This window comes from Alosa pseudoharengus, unplaced genomic scaffold (genome assembly GCF_046254945.1).
Source record: "Alosa pseudoharengus isolate Yale_2024_CS ecotype anadromous, Long Island Sound unplaced genomic scaffold, YU_APseudo_1.1 YU_APseudo_1.1_scf_8, whole genome shotgun sequence".
NCBI lineage: Eukaryota > Metazoa > Chordata > Actinopteri > Clupeiformes > Clupeidae > Alosa > Alosa pseudoharengus.
The window spans coordinates 18,539,270-18,553,931 of record NW_027468870.1 but is presented as its reverse complement, the minus strand read 5'-3'; the positions used below and the strand labels follow the sequence as shown (position 1 = coordinate 18,553,931).

Here is a 14,662-nt window from a genome sequence, read left to right as displayed (position 1 = left end):
ATTGACAAGTAAAAGATAAATTGATAACTAAGAAGTGTCCTGTTATTATGTATAAGACATTTGTTTTTCTACATTAATTTCCACCATTGATTAGGCACCCACCCACCCCCACCCTGACTGATCTGTAGTGCACAGGCTAAATATTTGCCCAAGTACCCATGTCTGCACCTTGTATAAATATGCATAGCAGCATACCTCTGTCTTGAGGTAATGGAAAGGGTGTGGTGTTCGACTAATAATTTAAGAAGTGAACATGAGTATAAGCATGAGAATGTTAAATATTAAGCTTGTACTACCAAAGGAAATAAACAAGTATGGCCTACCATGAAATGTCACCGCTGATAGTATGAATGTGTGTGTGACTATGACTTTGATAAGGCAGCTTTATTGCCAGGTGACTCATTAGGAAGTAGGAACTGTACATGTGATCAATACAAACAACTGTAGGACATGAAGTTCCCTATGTCAATGGTAAATCATTAAAAAAAAAATCCGGGTGGATACACCGACACATTCATAACCGCGATTCTGTTTCCCTGCATATGTGGATGTTCCTCTGCTGCCTATTCTCAAAACAACGCAAATTGCCTAAATTCATTTTAGCCATAAGAGGGTTTTTTCAAGTGTGTAAGATGTGAACTTTCAGAAACCAATAGGAAAGATGAACACACACATAGAATAGCCATCTTCACTGAGATCTCTTTTTTTGTTGTAAGAATATATGATTTTGTAAATTTTGTTGCAAAAAGCAACGTCTGTTGTAAAGAAAAATCTACAACAGTTTTCCCCATAGACTAGAAAGGCTGTGAACATTCATGGCATTATGGTGTCAGCGTTATCAGAGTGACAGTTGTAGGCCTAGCTAGTTCATTTTTAACCAAAGCCCAATCCATTATATGGCTGGACCATAGGGTTGTAGAAGAGGGTGTTTCCTAATTGACTCATCCATTGAAACGATCTATTGTAATTTATCTCAAAGCCAAGGTAGGGCCATGACAATCTTATGCTTATTGTCACTTGAGGACATAAAAAGCTGGTCATGCCAGCAGTTAGATGTACAGTCCATTATAGTGCCCAACAAAATGTTGTGTCAAATTTAGCATTATCGTCCTCTAGTCAAGTGGTACTCAACCTTTTTTGAGCCGCAGCACCCCAGAATATCAGGGTGGTGTTTGGGACCCTCCACCCCACCCTCCAACTGCATGCTCCCTGCACTTTGCCCTCAGACAGAATAATACATTTACTTTTTATCCCCACTTTATTGCTTTTAGTTTAGATTTATATTGGAATCTTGAATTTGAATAACTTCACTTTTTCTAAGAAGCTATCTCCATTACAACAGGAATTCTTCATCATTAACAAACAACAATGCACAGCAAGCAAATACATCACATAAAAAGTGATAGTGTAGAATTAAAATATGCTTTTTTTCACTTTTTTTCTTTCCAGATTGAGAACCACTCCAGTTGCCCCATCAGTGACTGCTCTTGACAATAACTTTAGTGTCCATACACAGTCCTGGTTCTGTAAATTAGAAATAAGCAAAATAGCTCTGCCCTCGGCTAAAACAATTCCAGCTAATCAACTTGCACTGTTCCCACTTACCCAAGACACACACTGGCCTACCATCAAATGCTGACACTGGTCTACCTCTTTAGAAAGCTGAGTCTCTATAGTTTCTTAGGAAACAATCAGAATAATTGTGTGAAGTACTGGCACAGAGTTACAGGGGTTACAATATTGTTTTTATGGAATAATATGGAATTATTACACAGAAGTCTCTATTTTTGCATTTTTTTTGTTGGTTCAATGGGTGTGTATACGATGGACTACAGTATATGAAGCACCAAGGGGGAGGGAGGCATTTTTTTTGAGACATAGTAAAAATGAATTTGACAATGTAAAGCAGTATACATATATACTTGAAAAAGGTTGTCATGTATGGATTCCCAAGAGTCCAAGCTCTCAAATAGTGTATAATATTCAGAGGCGGACAGAGTACACAGCTTTATTACTTGAGTAAAAGTACAGATACCCTTTGCTCAATTTTACTCAAGTACAAGTAAAAGTACAACAGTCAGATGTCTACTTCAGTAAAAGTACTGAAGTACTTGTTTTTAAAAGTACTTGAGTATCAAGAGTACAAGAGTAGCCTACATTTTCTAAATATTGCATTACTACTGCCACAGTGCTTACATTTATGTACAGAAACGTCCTACATTGAGTTATGAAAAATGTTAATGTTAGTACAAACTGTATTGTACAAAACGAAAACTATCATTAACTTGTTCAGAAAATTTAAATAGTCTGGCGAGGTGGGGCCACAGGTTTGCACATTGTCGGGATGGACCTGCTGCGTTTTCATCCATTGTTTCCTCCATGGTTTCGTCTCTTATCTAAATCTGACCATGGAGTTGACTTTGGCGGAAAGCTGAAGGTGATTGCTGATAGGCTGTCCCAATCAGTGGCGCCTGCACAATCCAATCATGTTTGAGAGGGAAACAACAAATTGATTTTTTACCGAGATTTTTCTTTTTTCCTTTTTTTTTTAGAAGAAGTAACTGGTACTCAGGGTTATGGATAGAAATGTAGTGGAGTAAAGAGTACAATATTTGCCTCTCAAATGTACTTGAGTAAAGTCATGAGTACTCCCCAAGAATGATACTCGAGTAAAGTACAGATCCCTCAAAATTGTACTCAAGTACTGTACTCAAGTAAATGTACGCCGTTACTGTCCGGCTCTGATAATATTACTATGCTACATAGCAATATGATGCATGCAAAGGATTTAGAATGTTTGGGGGGAGGTGGAATGGGGGGGGGGGGGGGGGGTAGGTACACTGACTCATAACAGGAGCAAGAAATGATCGCCATAATCACAGACTACACCTAGGGTTGCCAACCGTCCCGAATTGTCCGGGACATCCTGTATTTTGGGTGATTTTGATTTGTCCCACCAGGCACATCTCCAGTCCCGAAATTTCAATCAATGCACCAACAGCATCTTACATAAGGATGATACTTTGGGGCCTCTCTCAGTCTCCATTATGCAGCAGATCTAACATGAACGTTATCCTTGAATTTCCTCTTTAATAAAGTATATCTATCCTACTCATTATGACCGCCGCTAGCGAAGCTAGCGAAGCGGTCATATAGGGATTGTCAAAGTTTTTTTTTTTTGTTGTTTTTTTTTTTCCCGTCATCTACTTCCTGAAATTTTGGTCAACGATACCCGGGGCACCGAAACACCGGGGCACATGAAATTTGGTGGGTATGTAGCCCCACTAGACTTTTACGGAAAAATTTCGTTTGGTCCCCGGGGGCCACTCCCCCTCCGCGCTGGGCCCCCCGAAACCCAAAAAATGCAGTTTTTCCTAAATAACTACCTGAACCGTGGCACCGAGGATTAAGACATTTTTATGGTATGTTGGTCTCAAGGGCCCACATCAACCTAGCCCATAATCACTCATTTGTGATTTGCACCCCACCGGTAAAAAAATGAAAATGCTTTAATCGCCCCTCTCTTCAGTTAAGAAGTTCAGAAATGCACCAAATTTTATGTGTATGATTAACCTGACATTCTCTGGGGGTATGCCAAGTTTCGTAGAATTTCATCCATGGGGGGGTCTAAAAAATGAAGTTATGTGTACATTTAGTGACTGTACTGTACACTCATTGGCCTGTAGATGGTGGTGCACACATATACACACGCACACACACACACAGGCACGTATACCATCAGTATTAGAACGGCCGATACATAATTACAAATTCAGTAGGATTAAAGGAAAACCAAATATTCATCATAATAATTTGGCTGCATTTCCAGTATTGGCGTCCCGTAGTCGTTTGTCCACTAGATGGCGCATCGTTGCAGTGAGACGTAATTTTGTTGGAAGTTAATCTAAAGTGGGTTGGAAAGACACTATGCTTCCTACAAGGACAAGACAGTAGGCCTACAGTAGTTTACCGCAGAGAACGTCTAAGGGTAGGATGATTTCTGCATGACATGTAATTCCCATTTCCTCTTGAAGCCGAAATAAATCTGAGAATGTTTATCGGACATGCTTGTTTTTTACTGCAGGTAGGCTACGTTAATCCTATCAATAGCAGAACGTAGGTAAAATAATGTTACCATTAGCATGGTTGAGTGATGGAGGCCAATTTGATTATTGATGTATTTGTAGAAAACCATAAATGAAAAGCACTAATTGTATCTTTCGACTGTCATCTCATTTGCTTATGACCATAACCTAGGCTACTAACAGGAGCTAAGTGAGTTAGCCACAATATGTTCGCTAGGTGATGGTTTTTAAATGGAAAATATATAGGCCTGAAAGATAACCTGTCTATGATGCATCCTAAACACCGGCCTGGGACATTTCTCAAAGTCTCAAAAAGCAGTCAACGTTCATTCCCAAACACCCATATAGGCTACTTCAATCCTCTATTTTCAAAGGTGATTCAAGTAAGGAAGAGCATGGCTCAAAGTAAAGTAACTGAAACTACATAAATTCGTCAAAGTGAATAATTTGTGTCAACTCGCCGCAATGTAGATGTATTAACGCACCCGTGATGATCTACATCTCCATTTAAACCAGATGTTTTAGAGCGCACGTTGAGATGTATTCAGGGCAGGGCTGTACCTACACATATTTGTTGCACGTGCTACAAAAATCATTCTTTGCGATGAATGATTTAGTACCAACGTTACACCGGTCAGATACAGTTTTGCCTATGGCTATATCGTGAGACTGAGGCGCTTTTTGTTTGTTCGAACCCACACAGCAGTAGACTCCTAGGCGGATCCGCCTTCAAGTCGCCAAACCCGCGTGACTGTCGCATTCGTTTTGGTGCCGCACAGAGGATCAGCTCCGCCTCCAGGCGGCTCCGTAAATTCTACTGTCAAACAGCGGGTCCTGAGTGGACCCATGTCGGATCCGCGGGCGCGGACGCGCCTGTACTGTAACGGTTGAACATGACTGTACACCAAGAGCCGAGAAGAGTCATACTAGTGGATATTTTCTTTGCTGGGACACGGTTGCGCTGAACCCTCTCGAGTAAGTGATATTTATTAATATATTGCGACATTCACAATAGCTAAACATTGGCCTTTGTGGTTTTATACTTAAAACTTACTTATCATGTTTATTGATTATAATGACGTTGTTTGATATTAGGACTAACGTTAACGTTAACGTTAGTGCAGACGTTTGTAATTTTGAGCAACAGGCTAAGTTAACGTTATTGTTAGCTATGATGCTCATATGGGTCTGTAGCCTATTTGATTTAAAATGGGTTAGCAATTTTGGCAGAATATGTTATGGTAGTGTGATTTAAAAAACACACATTGTTATTTAACGTTAGTCTGGTCTTGTCTGTTTTAATGTGTTGCTGTTGTCCATAGTCCATAGTGCTACTATGCTAGCGGCATACAGCTGCTAGCTAGCATGCTGCTAGGCGCAATTGCATAAGTTATTGCTAATGTCTATTATACATATATATGTTTGAGATCACGTTTGCGATGCAATCCTTGATTAAGCTGATACATTGGCACTGGTATTTCAGTCAACGAAGTCAGTGAAGCACTCGTCTGCTATGAAAGCTACCTAGCTAGCTGCTACAACTTTAGCATGTTGACTCACTGATAATGGTTTAGCCCTAGCTTCTAGCTAGCTGTGCATTAACGTTTGCATTTTGCCAAGTTTGGTCTCATACGTAACTTTAGTGTCCTTCTGCCATCTTTGTAATGAAAGCCTCGGCATTTTAATCACTGTTTAAGTCGGTTCAGACAACTAATGGGTATTGGCGTCTGTTTGTGATTTATTATGCTAACGTAACTTAACTGTATGGAACTTGGTCCCCATCTTCTATTTTGTTTGTTCTGCAGCGTCAACTTTTATCGGCTGGATTCTACCATCTAACGTTACGATTGCCTCTGTTGGGTTCGCTTGATGAAGATACTTTCTGGGTTGTTAAAATGTAATGTGAACACATTCCCGTAGCATTCCAAAATAGACCAGAGATGCTTGTACTATATGTATATTTGGAAATTTTGGGATTGCAATAACCATAATGATATGGTTATTTAACAGCCATCGTTTCGGGGACTCTGATGAGAGTGAAGAAGAGCCAGTAAATGGTGACTTTGCATCTCTGAGGTACCTTCCAACTCGCCTGGTATATCAGTTGAAGCCTCAAACCTAAGCCAATTGCACTGGCAAAGTAAGTAATAATCTCTTAACATTGAAATAACTAAATCATAATATTAATATTAGAGATATGGTTAACATTCTTAGTGCTAAAGACATTCCCCTCTCCTTGTATCTATTCCTCCAGCTCCACCATCTTGCCGAGTGCCAGGCAGCAGAGTCACTACCCCTCAACCTGGAGAAAACTGTTAGACGGTAAAGACTGATCTCTGAAATAAAATTGAATACAGTGGCCCCATCTATATTAACACAGCAGTAGTCACTCTATTTCAAATCAACAGATTGCATCTGCATTACCATCTCAGATTTTCTGCATACTTCATACATTACATAAATCTCAGCCAAATATTTTGTCAGTTAAAACATCTGCATTCATGCAATATTGCCTGAAAAGTTCATTCATTATTATCAGATTGTATTGAAACACATTGATTTCAATGTCAATCCATTCATGGAGTTGATATAGATAGTGCATACCAAAATGTTGAAACATACAAATTCATGTCCAGTATGACCAGAGATTTGTTTTTGTTTGCCATTGTTTGGCCCTGTAGCTCTCAGCCTACCATGGTTAACAGATCACAACCATTTCTCTCCCTTAGCACCTCACCATGGGGCAGGACCGCAACACTCTTCACCACCTCAACTCCCTGCACCTGCATTTAACATACGGAGAGTTACTCAAGGTAGGGACTGATCTCTGAAATATTAGTGAATAGAAAGGCCCCATGTGTATTATCAATGATGACTACCATTTAATACATTTTTTCCCCCTCTCGCACACCGCCCACCTCACTATGGGCCAGGAATGGCAGTCCCTCCTCAACTCCCTCCACCCCCACGTGCAGCGAACAGAGGAGCTTTGTAAGTCATGTTTCTTTTTAAATTTATTCTCCTTAATACCTATCTAATATATTGTATTGTGTAAGCATACTTGGCTTTGGATGCTACATACCATAAACATAAACATATCTGTCTGTTTGATTACAGGTGCTGTGAGGAAAAACATGGTGACACGGTCAGCCACGGACGCTGAGGTCACCAAGCACGCAATTAGGTGTTTCAACTGGCGGTGGATCGGGCAACGAGGAGACGTGTTCCGCCTCCATCCACACAAATGGAGTAATAGGAGAAATAAGCATTAAACAATCTTTTTATTGAACTTCTTGTCATCAAAGTCAAAGTCAAAGTCAAAGTCTGGTCACCAGTTATTCATTTTCTGATATTTTAGATGTGCATAGCACAGCATTTCATTGAAGTTGTAGCCTATTAGATAAAATATTTCATGTCTGCACTGACCTAGGCTGATAAAGCACTAAATTAGGTTTTGACCTCAAAATTCATGTAGAGTAGCCTAGGCAACGTAGGCTACTTAACAAAAACAGAATAGCTTATAACCTGTAACTTTCCATAAATGTCCATTTTATATTTCCATTGAGTAGTGATCACGTTTGTACAGTAAATTGATGTCTTGACTTAAACCTTTTCTGTTAGGTTTATTGACAGTATTGTTAAGTTAAAAGTACGAGGCGATGCTAATCGTAGGCCTATCTTGCTGTAGTAGCCTAGGCTAGGCCTAGTGATAGTTTTACTTTTATCCTATAGTTTATCCTATTTAATCCTACAGCAAGAACAGAAGGAATTTTGAAAATGAGATAAACGGGTCCGAAACGGACCCGGGCCAGATGAGCTTTATGAGTCCGTTGCGGGTCCGCGGCGGATGTATGTATCAATTTGCGGGTCCCAAACGGACCCGCCGCGGAGGTAAGGTTTTAATCGCGGATGCGGGGCGGATGCAGCGCGGAGCCACGGCGGGTCCGCGATCCGCCTTCGTAGCGGATCCGTTCCTGAGAGCATCTGGACTCCGATACGGGTCCGTTTCGCGGGTCCGTTCCGGAGGCCGTCATACATCCGCGGCGGATCCGCCGCGGAGTCCTTTTGCTGTGTGGGAAGTGCGTGTTTGTGTGAGAGGGGAGTCGATGTGCTTTGATTCCAGCTTGGTAGTTGTAGTATATGCGATTAAAAAACACGTGTGTGTGAAGTATCCAAACAATGATAACGCTTTCATTATGGCTGCTTTAGCCACAGACCTTGAGCCACTGTACAGTGGGTTGGGTTCCATTTAGAAGTGTCCACTTCATTCGCCCTTTCGGTGATTCACACAGCTACTTGAAATGTATTACTACTGATATGCATAACTTTTCGGCAAGAGGTGGCAGCTTGATACTGTAAGGTGTAAGCCATTGGTTCCAAAGGAGATTTTATTTGGGTCGCCAGCATAGGCTAGTGACAATTTGTGTTGTGTAATAGGCCTAGCATAGGGCCTACCTTATGTTTGTTAACAGTCACAGTTTTGTCATAACTCCCTCTATGCATTTTTGCATTTACAATAGCTCTGAAACCGGGGGGCGAACACGTCGCAGGGGGGGGCGCCAGTGCGTGGATATCTCAATCGCAAAATTAAACAATATTTCTATCGGGCGCCTAGCATGGACTAGGCTGGGTGAAAATCAAAAGATTGCGTCAAAAGATTGAGCTTGGTCTGGCGAAAGCCAGACTAACCATGGACCTCATAGTTGCAAAATGCAAGGGAACATGAATCAGCATATTATTTGCACAAACAATAACGGACAGTAGCTCTTCAACTTTGCCCGTTAAAATGTGTATGAACAGTCTCGCAACGCATTTCATGAAGGCCCTTTTGGACATGTCAGTTATTTGCTCCACTGGGTAAAACGGCATTTTGTTTTAGACTACTGGTATTTCATTTGTGCATTGACAATAAAGCTGAATATCATATGAACTACATGACTAAACTTGAATGTAGAAGAAACATTCACAAAAATCCGTGACATGACCTCTCTTCTTGATAGCTGTTGAAAACTGCATGGAATTGACAGGGATTGTTTTGTTTAATAATAAATAAATGAATACATTATGCTGCTTCCTTCTGCTTTTCCCAAATACAATGTAGCCTACAGGTCTACCTTTCATCAGTCTAGTTGCAATGGAAGGACTGTGATGAACTGCCCTACTTGTGATTGTTTAGAGATTTTAAAGGTTTTATAACAATGCTACAAATGTTTCGGCCCAGAAACAAATTCACCTTTGCAGCGCCAGTAGGCTACTTTGTGTGCCAAACAAGCATACACAAAAGTTTCAAGAGTGGGGGATGGAGTAGAAGATGGAGACAAATTCATTAATATGATTTATTTTCGCGGAATGGATGTACAGGACTGAGCGGCGGTCATATTTTGTACCGCTATGTACCATCTAGTTTTAATTGGAAACGCGTCTGAGCGCGCAGCAGGTTCCAGCTGGCTTGTCATTGTTGATAATTGATTTATCCTTTTTAATATGAGAAACTTTTAAAAGGAAATCACGAGGACAACAAAAACAACGCTAGAGGAGATTGCGCAGTTATCCCGGTTCCCACTACTGACCAATTATAAAATGTGAGAGGGCACTGACAGGCTGCACGCACTGTGATTTGGACTGTAAAGGAATTGGTGAGCCTTGAAGTCTTCAAAGAGTTTTTTTGTACCTTAAAATAATGTTTCCAAAATCGTTTCCGTGGTTCATCAACTCGTAACAGGGTGAACGGCAATTCTACATTCGCTTCGCAGCCCTCTATCGGCTATAACCGCACTATGTAAGTTTGCCAGATCGGGTAGCGCAGGGGTCTCAAACACCCGGCCCGCGTCCGGCCCAATTATGGCCCGCGACGTATGTCAAAATAATAATGTAATCCGGCCCTTGAGACTATTTTTAATTGCGACAAACAACGATACTGATTAAAATAGACGATAGTTCCAAGTACGGTGACAAATCTCATTTGTACTCTGCTCCACTATGTGCTAGACATCCAGAGCTTCATTCAAATCCAAAATCGTTGCGCAACGTTTTCAGGAAATACTTGTATTACACGCGAGAAACACAAAGACGTGCATTTGTAATGACGCGGAAGCGATGCAGACCATAGTGTTGCATAAATTGAAGCAGAAATTAAGCAGAAATATAGGCCTACACCAAATGTTGAAAAACGTTTACGTGTGATGAAGTCTTAGTTAGGCTATGTTATTCACCTATTCTGAAGGAGAATATCCTTTTGGAGATTATGATCGATCGTCTATTGAATGGAGGTGCCTCTGCGTGTATACGACGGTGTCCACTAAGCATACCATGCTTATTTCGACCCTCTGCAACATAGCTTGGAAGTTGCAGTGGTAATCGTGATGATAGTGTCCGTAATGGACGTGGTACAGACAGCAGGGCTAGTAGAAATAGGGCTCTAAACTACAAAGTCACCCGCAATATGATGCGAACTTCTGGGTACTCAGATTACCCGCGATAGGAACTGATTTGACCAGAATACTTTATTGTAGGCCTTGTGGTTTAGAAACCATATACATCTTAGGTGTTGGTATACATCTTAGGTGTTTTCCTGTTAATTTGTTATGTGGGTAATATGAAAAAAGGAAAGTAAACCTGCTCAAATATGTTCATCCAGTATTTACTGAAAGGTTCATAATTCGAGGTGCTTGCCATCCAGTGGCAAATTAGATGGGTAAATTTACCCCCTTCATAAACTTTTGTTTTACTCAAAGATTTACAGTAGGACTTTATCTCTGACCACTTTCAATCCATGGCCTTTTGAAATTTTGATATAAAAATCCAATGGTGTTGCTTTCTTAACCCTGACGCCTATAGTTTGCCAGGTTTAAAAAAGTTATGAGAGGAAAATATTTTTATTTGGTGTGAAACACACACATACCTGTTTTTATGCTTTTCATTTGTTTTATAATTTGTATTAATATTTATTTTATCATTATTTTATTTATAAGCTAAGGTTGCTAGCAGAGGTGTCTAAAACTAGATAAAAACACTTGCACTTTCTGTTTGCAGTTTTGTGTGGTATTTGAAAAAAAGAACATTGTCAGAAATAGCCGGCCCTCCAATCAGATGACGTTGGCAGAATTGGCCCCCAGCTCATTTGAGTTTGAGACCCCTGGGGTAGCGGATCTGTAGTTCGATGGAATGAGACATAAGAAACTACAAATTTGACTTGCATCTGATGTCGCAATACATCGTACTTTTATAAGTCATGCAAAATATTCTACCTTGTCTGTGGACATCGTTATTTGCAAAGCCGGTGCTGGATAAAGAAATAGCGGGCGTGTGACAGAGGGAAAGTTCTTTGGTGTTGCTTTAAACTAAGCATTACATTACATTTGGCTGACGCATTTTTAACCAAAGCGACTAACAACATGGTAAACAATTTAAGTTTTAAAGCAATTCTCTCAACAATTTTAGGACAATTTAAAAACGGTAGAGTAGGCTACAGTAAGAGTAAGTGCATCAGTGAGTGCTGTTTTTAAACAGTTTTGTGTCAGTTCAAGACAGGTGGTAAGTGCTAGGATCAGCAAGACTTGTTGTAAGTGGTGCTATGAGAGGAGAGGAGCTGGGTCTTCAGGAGTTTTTTGAAAATGGAGAGGGATGTATAAGTAAGTATACGTATATATACTCTTTTGATCCCGTGAGGGAAATTTGGTCTCTGCATTTATCCCAATCCGTGAATTAGTGAAACACACTCAACACACAGTGAGTTGAAGCACACACACTAATCCCGGGTTCGAACTGGCAACCCTCCGGTTACAAGTCCGAAGCGCTAACCAGTAGGCCAATGCCCCCAAAGTAAGTATGTAGAAGGTAGTAGGTATGTCTCTGCTTTCTTGTAGGAACTGGCAGTGTGTTCCACCAACGAGGAACAACAGATGAGAAAAGATGAGAAAAGTTTGGATTTGCCTGAGTGTACCGGTGGTAGAGCTAGACGTTGTTTGTCTGAGGAGCGCAACGGTCTGGATGTAGCGTATGTCTGTATGAGGGCATTCAAGTAGGTGGGAGCAGAACAGTAGACTCCTAGGCCCTAACATGTGCCCTTTCGGGTTGGTTGTAGACCAGGCGTTCTGGATCATCTGAAGGGGTTTCACTGTGCAGGCTGGGAGACCTGTCAGGAGGGCATTGCAGTAGTCAAGTCGTGAGATGACTATTGCCTGAACCAAGAGTTGGGTAGCATCTTGAGTCAAGTAAGTCCTTATTTTCCGTATGTTGTAGAGTGCGAAACGGCACGACCTGGCGACTGGGGCAACATGATCTGAGAATGTTAGTTGGTTGTCGAGAACAACTACTAGATTTCTTGCAGTCCTGGTAGGTGAAACAGACAGGGAGTCAAATTTGATGTTGATGTCGTGGTGTATGGTAGGTTTAGCTGGGAGGACCAGCAGTTCAGTTTTTGAGAGGTTCAGCTGGAGGTGGTGTGCCTTCATCCATGTAGTACTATTCCTATCAGTGAGACCAAAGACAATTTTCATGCAGGCATGACAATAAAGTATATTCTATTCTATTCTATTCTATTCTAGCTATGTCTGAGAGGCAATCGGAGATCCGTGCTGAAACCAAGGGGTCATCAGGTGGAAAGGACAGATAGAGCTGTGTGTCGTCTGCATAGCAGTGGTATGAGAAGCCATGCGAACAGATAATCTGTCCCAAGGAGGTGGTGTAGATAGCAAAGAGAAGGGGGCCCAGCACTGAGCCCTGGGGGACCCCTGTGGTGAGATGGTGAGGTGCAGATAGCTGTCCAAGCCATGATACGTTAAACGAGCGTCCTGTGAGGTAGGATTCAAACCTAGAGATTCCCATGTTAGAGAGTATAGAGAGAAGGATGCTGTGATTAACCGTGTCAAAGGCAGCCAATAAGTCAAGCATAATGAGTACTGATGACCAAGCGGTCGCCCTGGCTTCCTTTAAGGCTTCTGTTACAGACAGCAGAGCCGTTTCGGTAGAGTGAGCGCTTTTGAACCTAGACTGATTTGGATCCAGAAGGTTGTTTTGTGAAAGGAAGCCAGAGACCTGTTTGGAGACTGCTCGTTCAATGCCTTAATTTGTGTAGGAAAGGCAGGAGTGAGACAGGGCGGTAGTTCTCGACTTGAGCAGGGTTGAGAGAAGTTTTCTTAAGTAAAGGTGTTACTCGGGCCGTTTTGAACGCTGTTGGAAATGTGCCAGAGGTTAGCAAGGCATTGATCAAATATGTGATAGCTGGTGCGATGGTCGGGCTGATGGACTGAAGTAGGCTCGTAGGTATAGGGTCCAACGAGCATGTGGTAGGACGGCTACATGTCAGGAGTCTGGATACCTCACTCTCGGAGAGGCGCGAATGCTAAGCATTTACGTGAAGCACATGATATGCCAATTGAAACACATTCCACTCAGATAGCAAACAGAAAATATCTAGATAGCATCATGTCATACATGCTTCTATTTCCAAAGGAACGAAGGTTGTTTATACCAACTTAATAGTATGCTCATCATTGTTAATATTGTGCTATAAATGTGGCACAAATAATGCTAGAGTTTGTGGACTAGCAATACACGGGTTTCCCGTTTACCAACAAAATAGATGCGCGCGCATGGGGCAGAAGACGCTTGGTGGCCGTCCACAACAGTTACAAACTTAACTTAAATAGTCGACTGCTGTAAGCTACAATCGGAATTTTTGTATACCCCTGTTGTCTCAATGATAACATCTTATTTCAGGCTATATTTCAGAGTTTGCCGTTCATTTGCATTATTAATATCGTATTTTGACAATTTTGGCGAAAACATCATTCCGTTAGGGATATTGAACATATTGAACATTCTTTAACCATCGTGATTTTGAATTGATGCAGTTTTCAGCACAAAAACGAATTTTATTTTTTTCATGAAGAGCACTGCTCTATGCTGTTCTATGGTGCTTTCTGCCTGTTAGTTGCGCACGCATGTTTTCGTGACATAGAAATCCAGTATTTGAACGGAGCTGGCAAAATCTTATGAATGTGTAGACATTAGACAATGTTCTTAAAGTGACAGTGCACCATTTATAAATAGGTTAAACCGCATCAAATCGGTAGTATATTATTTTTAATATATTTATTTTCATCGGCAAACAATATTACTTTGTCATTGTTATCATCTGAATAAAACAGATGGGATTTTTTTGTTGGGGGGGGGCTGAAAGTGTCCCTCATTTGGGGTTGAACCCTAACTACACCTTAAATTGTAATGGTGGCAATACTGAATACTGTATGGGGTCTTCACACAGGCTTCTTTCCCCCATAAACAACGGAGGTGTAGGCCTGGTTCGGCTGTTGGCTAAGCCATGTTGCTTCTGTAAATTTCATTTTATTTGACCAAATTAGAAGGCCTGCATGCACAATTGGAAATTTGATCATTATAATCCGTTAATATGAGTTACTGTTTTTGTGACCTTTATGTGTAGCCCCACTTTTGCAGGTCTATGAATTTAACTAGATTTTATGCAATTGGCCGTCCCCGGATTTTACGCCATGTTTTCCGCCCACTTTAGAGAATACATCAAATGCGCATCTGGCATGATCTCCCAAAAGGAATGT

General features: G+C 41.1%; 2 long non-coding RNA genes across 2 annotated transcripts; both read left to right on the top strand.

Moving 5' to 3' along the window:
• The first annotated feature begins 4,868 nt into the window (after nucleotides 1-4,868).
• On the top strand, nucleotides 4,869-6,407 carry LOC143111791 (uncharacterized). The gene is made up of 4 exons (XR_012984615.1): nucleotides 4,869-5,060; nucleotides 5,891-5,982; nucleotides 6,096-6,225; nucleotides 6,340-6,407. It is a non-coding gene; the product is annotated as an uncharacterized LOC143111791 (long non-coding RNA).
• Nucleotides 6,408-6,715: 308 nt separating this feature from the next.
• On the top strand, nucleotides 6,716-7,374 carry LOC143112210 (uncharacterized). The gene is made up of 3 exons (XR_012984692.1): nucleotides 6,716-6,898; nucleotides 7,019-7,076; nucleotides 7,203-7,374. It is a non-coding gene; the product is annotated as an uncharacterized LOC143112210 (long non-coding RNA).
• The last annotated feature ends 7,288 nt before the right edge of the window (nucleotides 7,375-14,662 follow it).